The sequence below is a fragment of the Cupressus sempervirens genome, chromosome 11 (genome assembly GCF_028749045.1).
Source record: "Cupressus sempervirens isolate cs-2001-9-10 chromosome 11, ASM2874904v1, whole genome shotgun sequence".
NCBI lineage: Eukaryota > Viridiplantae > Streptophyta > Pinopsida > Cupressales > Cupressaceae > Cupressus > Cupressus sempervirens.
Window position 1 is genome coordinate 576704083 of NC_143128.1, and position 8917 is coordinate 576712999.

Below are 8917 nucleotides of genomic sequence, written 5' to 3' on the forward strand. Positions count from 1 at the left end.
TAACTTAGTAGGATGATAAAGGTAATGAGGCTCCAATCACCTTTATGAGTGTTCCATTAAAGAAGAATGAGTTAAACTATACTCCAATAGAAAAACATGCATTTGTTGTAGTGAAGGCATTGAAACAATTCAGATATTATATACAACATTCTCATTATGTTGTGTATGTGCCTGAAATAGTAGTCAAAAGTATATTAACTCAACAAGAAGTAGGAATGAATAAAAGAGCAGTGTGGGTTGCTAAAGTTCAAGAATAGGACTTGACTATTAAGCCTACTTCTTTGGTGAGAGGGCGTGGTTTGTGTAAAATGATGGCTGAGAACAAAGATGTGTCCCTTGATGAACCTAATGAAACCCCTGTTGTCTTATTAGTCAGCCTTACAAATCCTTGGTTCTCAGATATTGCATATTTTTTGACATACGACAAGTGTCCCTCAAACATGAGTCATAAGGAAAGGCAAAATCTCAAATTAAAGGTTTGAAGTATGTAATTTCAAATGGTGTTCTATATAAAAGAGGAATTGATGGAACCTTTTTAAGGTGTGTGGATGCAGAACAACAAGAAAAATTGCTAAAAGCATATCATTCAAAGGCTTGTGGAGGGCACTTCTCATCCACAGTTACTGCTTTCAAAATTCTCAAGAATTGCTTCTATTGGCCAGGCATGTTCAAAGATGCTTATAAATTTGTGAAGAACTGTGAGAAATGCCAACTTTTTACTAGATGCCCTTAACAGTGCTACCTCTTAGGCCTATTTTCATTGATGAGCCCTTTCAGCAATGGGGTATTGATTTTTTTGAACCTTTAAGTCCTCCATCTAGCGTTGGACATACATGCATATTAATAGCAATAGATTATTTCACTGAATGGGTGGAGGCAGTTCCAACCAAAAAAGCTAACTCTTGGGTGGTATGTGATTTCCTGATGGAGCGTATTTTTGTCAGATTCGGGGTACCTCAAAAGATAGTTTTAGACAATGCCACTTACTTTTCATCTGAGGAAATCTCTCTTTTTTGTTATGAGCATGGCATATCACTAGACCATTCATTAGATTATTTCCCATAAGGGAATGGGTAGGCAGAGTCCAGCAATAAAAACTTGGTAGCCATAATCAAAAAGCCGGTGTCTAATAATTCTCAAGACTGGCATAAAAAACTTTATGAAGCATTGTGGGTAGATAGAATTACACTGAAAAGAGCTATTGGTATGACTCCGTTTGAAATGGTATATGGAATTGGAGCCTAGGTATCATTGCCTCTAGAATTATCTACTACAAAACTACAATCAGTCATTGAAGATCAATTCTTTAAGGATTCATTGGAGAAGAGAATAATGTACCTTCATAAACTAGAAGATGAAAGGAACAAGTTGGTTGATCACATTACCGAGCATCAAATGAGGGTGAAACATTTTTTTGATAGGAGAGCTAGACCATGCAGTTTCCTCAAAAATGATGAAGTGCTTCTCTGGGATAGGAGGAGGGAATCAAAGGGTGCACATGGAAAATTTCAATCTCTCTGGAAAGGCCCATTCATTATTTAAGAAGTTGTTGGCTCAAACACCTTTCATTTGAAGTACCCAGAAGGAACAATTATGGCCTTTACTTATAATGGGCAAGACTTGAAGTTGATCAAGTTTTGAGTTTAGAAGTCCCCTGTTGTGTACATAGCCTTTTTGTTGTGTTGTGTTTTCCTTTCCTATCGTTTCCCTTTGTGTTAGTTTAGGTCTATTGTGCTTCTTGTTTTCTGAGTTCTCTGTGTATTCCACATACACATTCCCCAGTCAGAGCCCCTGTTAGTCACATATATAGTCGCCAATTTCCAAAGGTTTTTCCTTCAAATGTTTGCCCATTTAATTATTGAAGTCCTTTCCTTGCTGCCCATGTATTTACTATCTCCCAAAGTGAAAGATTGAAGTAACTAGTGCCTGTAGTCGCAGTCCCTTCCCTTGAACCACTTTGAACCACTTCGAACTGAGGTTCGAAGTAGTTAAAAGCAGTTCAACTAAAGGTTTTATACTAACAATCTTTTTGGTAGGTAATGTACATTAACTTGATGGAGCTTTCTTTTGAATCACTTTGAACCACTTCGAACCTCGATTCAAAGTTGTTCAAAGTTGTTCAATGGCGGAGCTGTTTGGCAATTTCAAATCCTGAAGTACGGTGCATCATCATCTCGTGAGACAATTAATGATCTTGTCAAAGAGTAATGATAAAAAGGACATTTCTATTTCCAAGGAAGGAAGTCATCATTATTGGGAAGGAGGGAAATCTTCTATTGAAAAAGTGATTGGATGTTGCATTAAGCTAATCATTATCAATATATCTGAAAAAGAAATCATTAAATAGAAATTCATGCAAGAAGGCTTTCGAACGTGTGAAGGTTAACAAGAGGTGATGTGTCATTAATGCCTAATAATCATCCTATACTTCCGCACATAAACACTTTCTTTTAAGAAAAATCATTCAGTTTCCTTTTTAATTATTATGCAAAGAATTGAAAGTGTGAAGAAGGAGCTGTTAAGGGAGATAGAGAAAATTGTTGATTTCTCAGCGGAAAATAGGTGAGAACTTAGCAATCCTTGTTTTGTTCTGCAAATCTCTGTATTTTCCAAGCTTTATAAGTTTCAAGCCTTGTTGTTTGGTTGAGAATGAGGTTAGTATTGCATTTCTTCGGTAATGTCTCAAGCCTAGAATGTAGAAAATTAGTCATCTATGATACGAATTTGCAAGGGGTGAAGTTGGAGAATTTATAGGCAAATTTTCTCGAATGTGCTAATGAAGTGAATGAATGTATGGAAGTCTTAACTAGTGGGTTGGTTGGGGCTGTTGCTTTCCCCTAAGCCTTTGTGAGTCCTGAAATCCTACAAATTTGTATTGATCAATATGATGTTAAAAGTAAGAGTATTGTAAGTAAAAATGGCAACACGATACTCACGATTTCAAGAGACACTATTGCCTCTATATTGTGTTTGCTAGAAAATACCTATGATGCATTCTCCCCTATTCAAGCCCAAGCCAAATACCAAGAGACCCCAAATCAATTTCATAATACCATGACTAGGAAATGTACCAAAACCATGTATGGCAGAGGTTCCAGGCTCCCCAAGGTCATCACTAAAGATCACCTAAAACCCCATATTCATGATCTAGTGGTGTTATTGCATAGGGTAAAAGGTTCAGCTGATGTGCTTCTTTTTGAAGAATGGATGTATAGGTATATAGAAATCATTTTAAAGGGTGAACAATGGATGGATTAGGTAGAGATTATTGCCAGTTCAATGAGGTCTCAACTCAGACGTGCCAAGGAATTCAAGAGGATTTTTATGTGGCTTCCTATTTAACTTACTACATCGCCTATACTTGTGATCTTACCCCTCTTCCTCATGGAGTGTGGAGTGAAGAGATGATAGTTTTTCAGTATTGCCCTCTGCTACAGAAAGATAGAGTCTTTGAAGATTTTAGGAAAGTTCATGACCTACTAATAGAAAGGGTTTATATGTCTTTGAAGGAAGTGACCATGCCTAGATTATCCCTGAAGCTCAAAGGCTAATTCAGCAATATAGAAGCTACTTTATACAGTTCCCCAGGTTCACATATTTGAGAATTGGCAGGTTTGAGGATATAACTATGAAGTTTCCTCGATATGCCTTAGACTATTTTGTTTTGGCCAAAATATGCAGACAACTCTTCTCTATTATAAAAGATAATCTACCGCAAGAAGATTGGGAAACAACGTTCCCTATTAAGTTGGGTTCATTGGTTTGTAATAACATGGATAGTGCTTCCATCATTGGAAGTAATTTACTTGGGTTCAACCTCGGCTTCTACCATAGCAAGAGGAAATTTGATAGTAAAGGGTATGCAGCCTAGATCCTTAGCCTTGAAGTTAACCCATCAGCCACTCCATAGTTGGAAGACCTTTGGTGGGATTGCAAGGATGAAGGAGAAGTTCTAAGGAAGGATCATTCAAGACTGACCTTGCAAAAAATTGACTCCTTCAGGTTGAAGTTCAAAATAGAGGGAGTAGTTGATGATGGCTCGGATATAGTTGAACCTAGTTGGGAGGGATCTAGTGAATTGAAGTCCCTAGTGGTCGACTGGAGTAAAGATGAAGAGGATGATATTAATCTAAGGGCTAGGTTCGTACTAACCTTCATAGATGACTGGTTACAGAGAAAGAACACAAAAATCATCAATGAACCTTCTGTAGAGGTGATTTCTTTCCCTGAATCACTTCCATCTGACATCCCACTTTCTCCTATTGCAAGTAATATATTGGTTCAAGATAAACAGAAGAAGTCCCCTCCTCACTTGCAAACTATAGCTCCAAGAACAAGATCTCAATCCAAGTCTGAAGCCCTAAAGCAGCATAAAGTTTAGAAAGAGAGAATGTCTACTCAGGGGCAAGATTCAGGTGATGGCCTCAATTTCTCTAACAGTGCAGATGGTAATGTTCAATTCATTGAAGTTCCCAAGGTAGATCAACCTAGACTGCTAACTCCTACCAGAGATGCCCAGGTGATGTCTGTGAACCCTATTGTTCCTTCTTAGTTATCAAGCACAATTAACAAGAAAAGGAATTTGCAACCAGTGTCCACACCAGTGAAAGATTTCATCACTAGGTATGCAGCCAAAGGTTCGAAGGTAAAGAAGTTGAAAATAAATGCTCACCTTACCAAGGATCTAGTAATAGGAAAAATCAATGATGAAATAGCTACCTACAAGAAAAATAAGGAGTCCAAGGATATTGATGATGAAGAGTTTAAGGTTACCTCTGTTGAACTGGGAACTATTAATAGAAGTATTGGCAACCATTTCTTTAAATTCTCTGCTGACCATATGCTTATGCAATCTAAGAAAGATAGTAAAGAGAAGAAGGAATTAAAGGGCATGGTAATGACAATGGATGCCTACATTGATTCCTTAATGAACCTTGGAGCTTTACCAATTGTCCAAGTTTTGCAGCCATTTGATCCCAATTTAGCAGGAAGTCAACAATTGATGAAGCAAATGTAGAGAGGGAAGCTGTTAGTTGATTCCGTGAAGAGCTAGGTAGACATCATAGTAAAGGAAGGTAATAAATTCATCTCTGAATTTACTAGTGTTTACGCTGAGGGAGAGACATTGCTAGGAGAAATTCAAACCTTGGTTCTAGTTTGGGAAATAGAACTAGGTTGATGCCAAGCGGTCATTTTTTAGGTAACAGAAGTTGAACAGTTTGGGGTCCTCAAGTTCTTGAATGAGAATCCAATGAAAAATGTGGATCCTTGTATGTTGTTCACTCTAAAGAACAATATGGGCTGGGAAGAAATAGTCTACAAGGAGACAACCAAAGAAGTGGAAGGTATTGAAAGCAGGATTATAGAGATGCATGAAGAGCTCTTGAAGGATATGAAGATTGTGAACCCCATAGGGATCTTGCAGTTTGATGAGGGGAAAATGGATGCTGAGACACTAATCAAGAGCTTCAACGGAGCCGTGGAACAAATTAGGGATAGTGAATCACCAAGTGCCGACGACTTCACTACGTTGGCAAGTATTGAATCAATGTTGCATCTCAATAAGAACTTGATGCCACATCAGAGTTTGAAGGTAAAGGAATACAGGTGGCAGAAAGATGCATGTAGGGCCTAGTTGTTGAGATTAAAGAACCCTCACTCCTATGTGATGCATGAATTTATGAGCACATTTTGAAGCTGGAAGCTGGTACATCAGACTGTCGATGAGGAGGAGAAAAGTGGCAAAGATGCTTGAACTGAACTGTTGCTTTAGTTACTTTTTTTTGGTGCATTTTTTAAAAAATAATTGCTTTCTCATTTTGTAACTATTTCTTGTATTATCCAAAATGGTTGGGTTTTGATGGAGGCCTTTCGGATTTGGAAAAACTATAAATGTTGGGGCATTGAACTGGTTTGGGGTTAGCAATAGATAGCTACAAGATAGATGGTGGAAAAACTCTATTAAAGTAGATAACTTTAAGTAGTGATCAAGGATAATATATGGATTTTTGGCTTTCAAATGATTGTGTGCATGGGAAGGTTTGATTTACATATATAAATCACCTTGGATTCTACTTTGGAACTTGGTGTTCAGAGTGTTCAATCATTGTTACTTTGTAAATATTGATTTGATGATTCTGGATCTTGATTGTTGTTCACTTCATAAGTTTATTTCAATTCTAATGTTTGAATGATTTATGTCAGTTTGCGGTATAATTCATTCTTTGAAGTAGATTTTTTGTATGAGTAAACTTGAATGGATGTTGCTTTGAGAAAGTTTTATTGATATTCACCTCACTACCTGAGAGTAGTCAAGAGATCCTTATGCACTTTCAGGTAAAAGTGTAAAGATAACCTTAAATTCATTGCAAATCTAATAAGGGAGCTATACCTTTAGAAATTCAGAGAGAAAGTTAAACAACATGAGACTTTCTCAACTGTTGTGAACACTTTTGTACTTTTCATAATTTTGGGCATAGAGTAAACTTGGTAAATTGGTTGAAAGGACAATCTGTTCACTAACAACGACATAACCAAATAGACCAAGGTTTAAAACTCTCAACTCTTACCTAAGGTTAAATTTCTTGGTGGGTTATTTTTTATGGAAAAATTATGGCTTTGGAAAATCTTTTTAAGAGGCTTCAACTTAGCCAATAGATGTATCCCTTGTAAAAAAGAGAAGGAAAGTATTAATCACCTATTTCTACATTGTGAGTTTTCTTCCAATATTTGGGAACAAGTTTTTGCTTAATTAAATCTATAGTGGGTTATCAATTTTAACATTTTGCTATTCACCATGGATTGGCATTCCCCTTCTTGACACCCCCTTACTCAAGTTCTTTGGTGGAAAATCCCTTCCCAAGTCTACTACTGCCTTTGGAAGGAACATAACAACAACAAAAATTAGCCTTTGATTTGGTTTTTTACCTTGGTCTCAAACTCCTCCATGTGAACACCCCAGTCTCCAATTAGAAGATCCTTGACCTTCACCTAGTTGACACTAGAATTTAGATTGCTATGGATTAGAGCCTCTTAAAGGGGTTTTACCATTATGATAGCACAAGGCTATTGGCTAGAAGGACCACCATTTGGCTTCCTCCTAAACCTAAGTGGGTTAAGCTCAACTTTGATGGAGTGGAAAATAAAAGGGACTTAGGTTAGGGGAGGAATCCTTATGTACTATGAAGGCTATATTAAAGATGCTTTTCCTTCCCTCTCCATAATCACACTGTGAATCAAGTTGAAGTCATGACCCTCTGCTTGGATTTAAACTTTGCCATTTCCATTAGAACTAAGAATATTGTGATTGAGAGTGCTTGCAAAATTATAATTGATGTTGTTCAAGGAAAGTTCCAAGTTGGTTGGAAGGTTGGTATAATTTTGTGAGATGTAAATGGACTTCTATATAGATTTGGGGAAACCCAAGTTAGACACACTTACAAAGAATGGAATTGAGTGATTGATTCTATGGTCGTTGTTGGTTTGTGACTGGATATCTTATAGTACTAGAGTATTATTAATTTTTTGCCTAAGTCCACTCAACACCTAATCTAAATGGAAGAGTGTAACAGCCCTAGTGTTCACAATGATGTGCGATGACACTTCTATTTTTGGCCTTAGCTATAGCACTATTAGGCCCACTAATGATCTTCCCTAAGTCACCATTCTTTTAAATTTAAAATTCTTGATTGCAAAGTATTGTCAGCTTGATTAATTCTTAGGCAATTACTTTTAATAACCACTTGGCATAATGTTAGTATTTATATGTTCTGGTGAAGGAATTCATTGTCATTTATTAGGCATTTATCTCATAAAGGTGATGTGCTATGGGTTAGATTTCCTTGGATTTCACAAGGCTCTTTCTGATTATCTCCTCAACAATTGCAACTTTTGAATTTTTTTTGTCCACTCACTCCGAGTTAAGGCATTTGGACATTCATTGTTTGGACACATTTATTTATCATGGACTTTTATTGCCTTGCATCCAATGCCCTCATTTTCCCCTTGTGTTTTCTCCTTGTTGGGTTGGCTTCTACATGCTTTTCTTGCCCTAGTATTTTCCTTTTCTCTCTTCTTAGATCATGTGAGTTCATAGGCATAGAGTTAATGTTTATCTGCAAAGAGGGGGTATTCTCCCTTTCATGGAGAATATGAATGGTTATGATGAACTTGTTTCTCATTAATTCATCTGAACCTGGAAAGAGTGCATAGTTTCTATAAATGGTATCTCCTTTGGGATCAATGAGGAGGTTATTGGAAAAGCTACGAAGCTCTCCATGGAGGGGATAAAGTGGAAACGTATGAGTTGCATCTTAGACCAAGCTAGCTTGAACTATTTCTTTTAGATACATGAGGAGAAATCTGTCAAGACTCAAGAAGCAAGGTGGCTTTAGCTATAGGGACTTAACCAACATCTGGCCTAAGGTGTGTGACATTTTTATGAAATATTTTACTCTGGAGGGTTGTTATGGTGTCTTATAATTTTACCACCTTTCATTCCTCAATCATCTGAGAAACAAGGACTATACTTATATCATGCTTTTTTAATTGCACTCTATGGAAAGTAACACTGTTGAAATTGGTGAATTGAAAGAGGATGGGAATTTTTTTATCATCCTTTACTAGGGGTTGACACATCATCTATATAAATTCTACTTGGCCCTTTGTCCTTCCCAATATCTATGTGCACACTATCATGCAAAAACCCTAGCAGTTTCCTTTTGGTTCTACTTGTGACCAAGGTCCCCTTCCTCTCTCTGGGTCTAGTCATAAGTGTTGAGCCAAAAACCCTTTCAAAAATGTCAAGTCTAATGAGGTCTCCCTTGTTGTGGAATCCTTTGAGAAATCTAAATCATAAAAAATTGAGAACCCCACCCTTGAGCTCCAAACCCTATCAAAATAAAAAATGGTCTAGAAC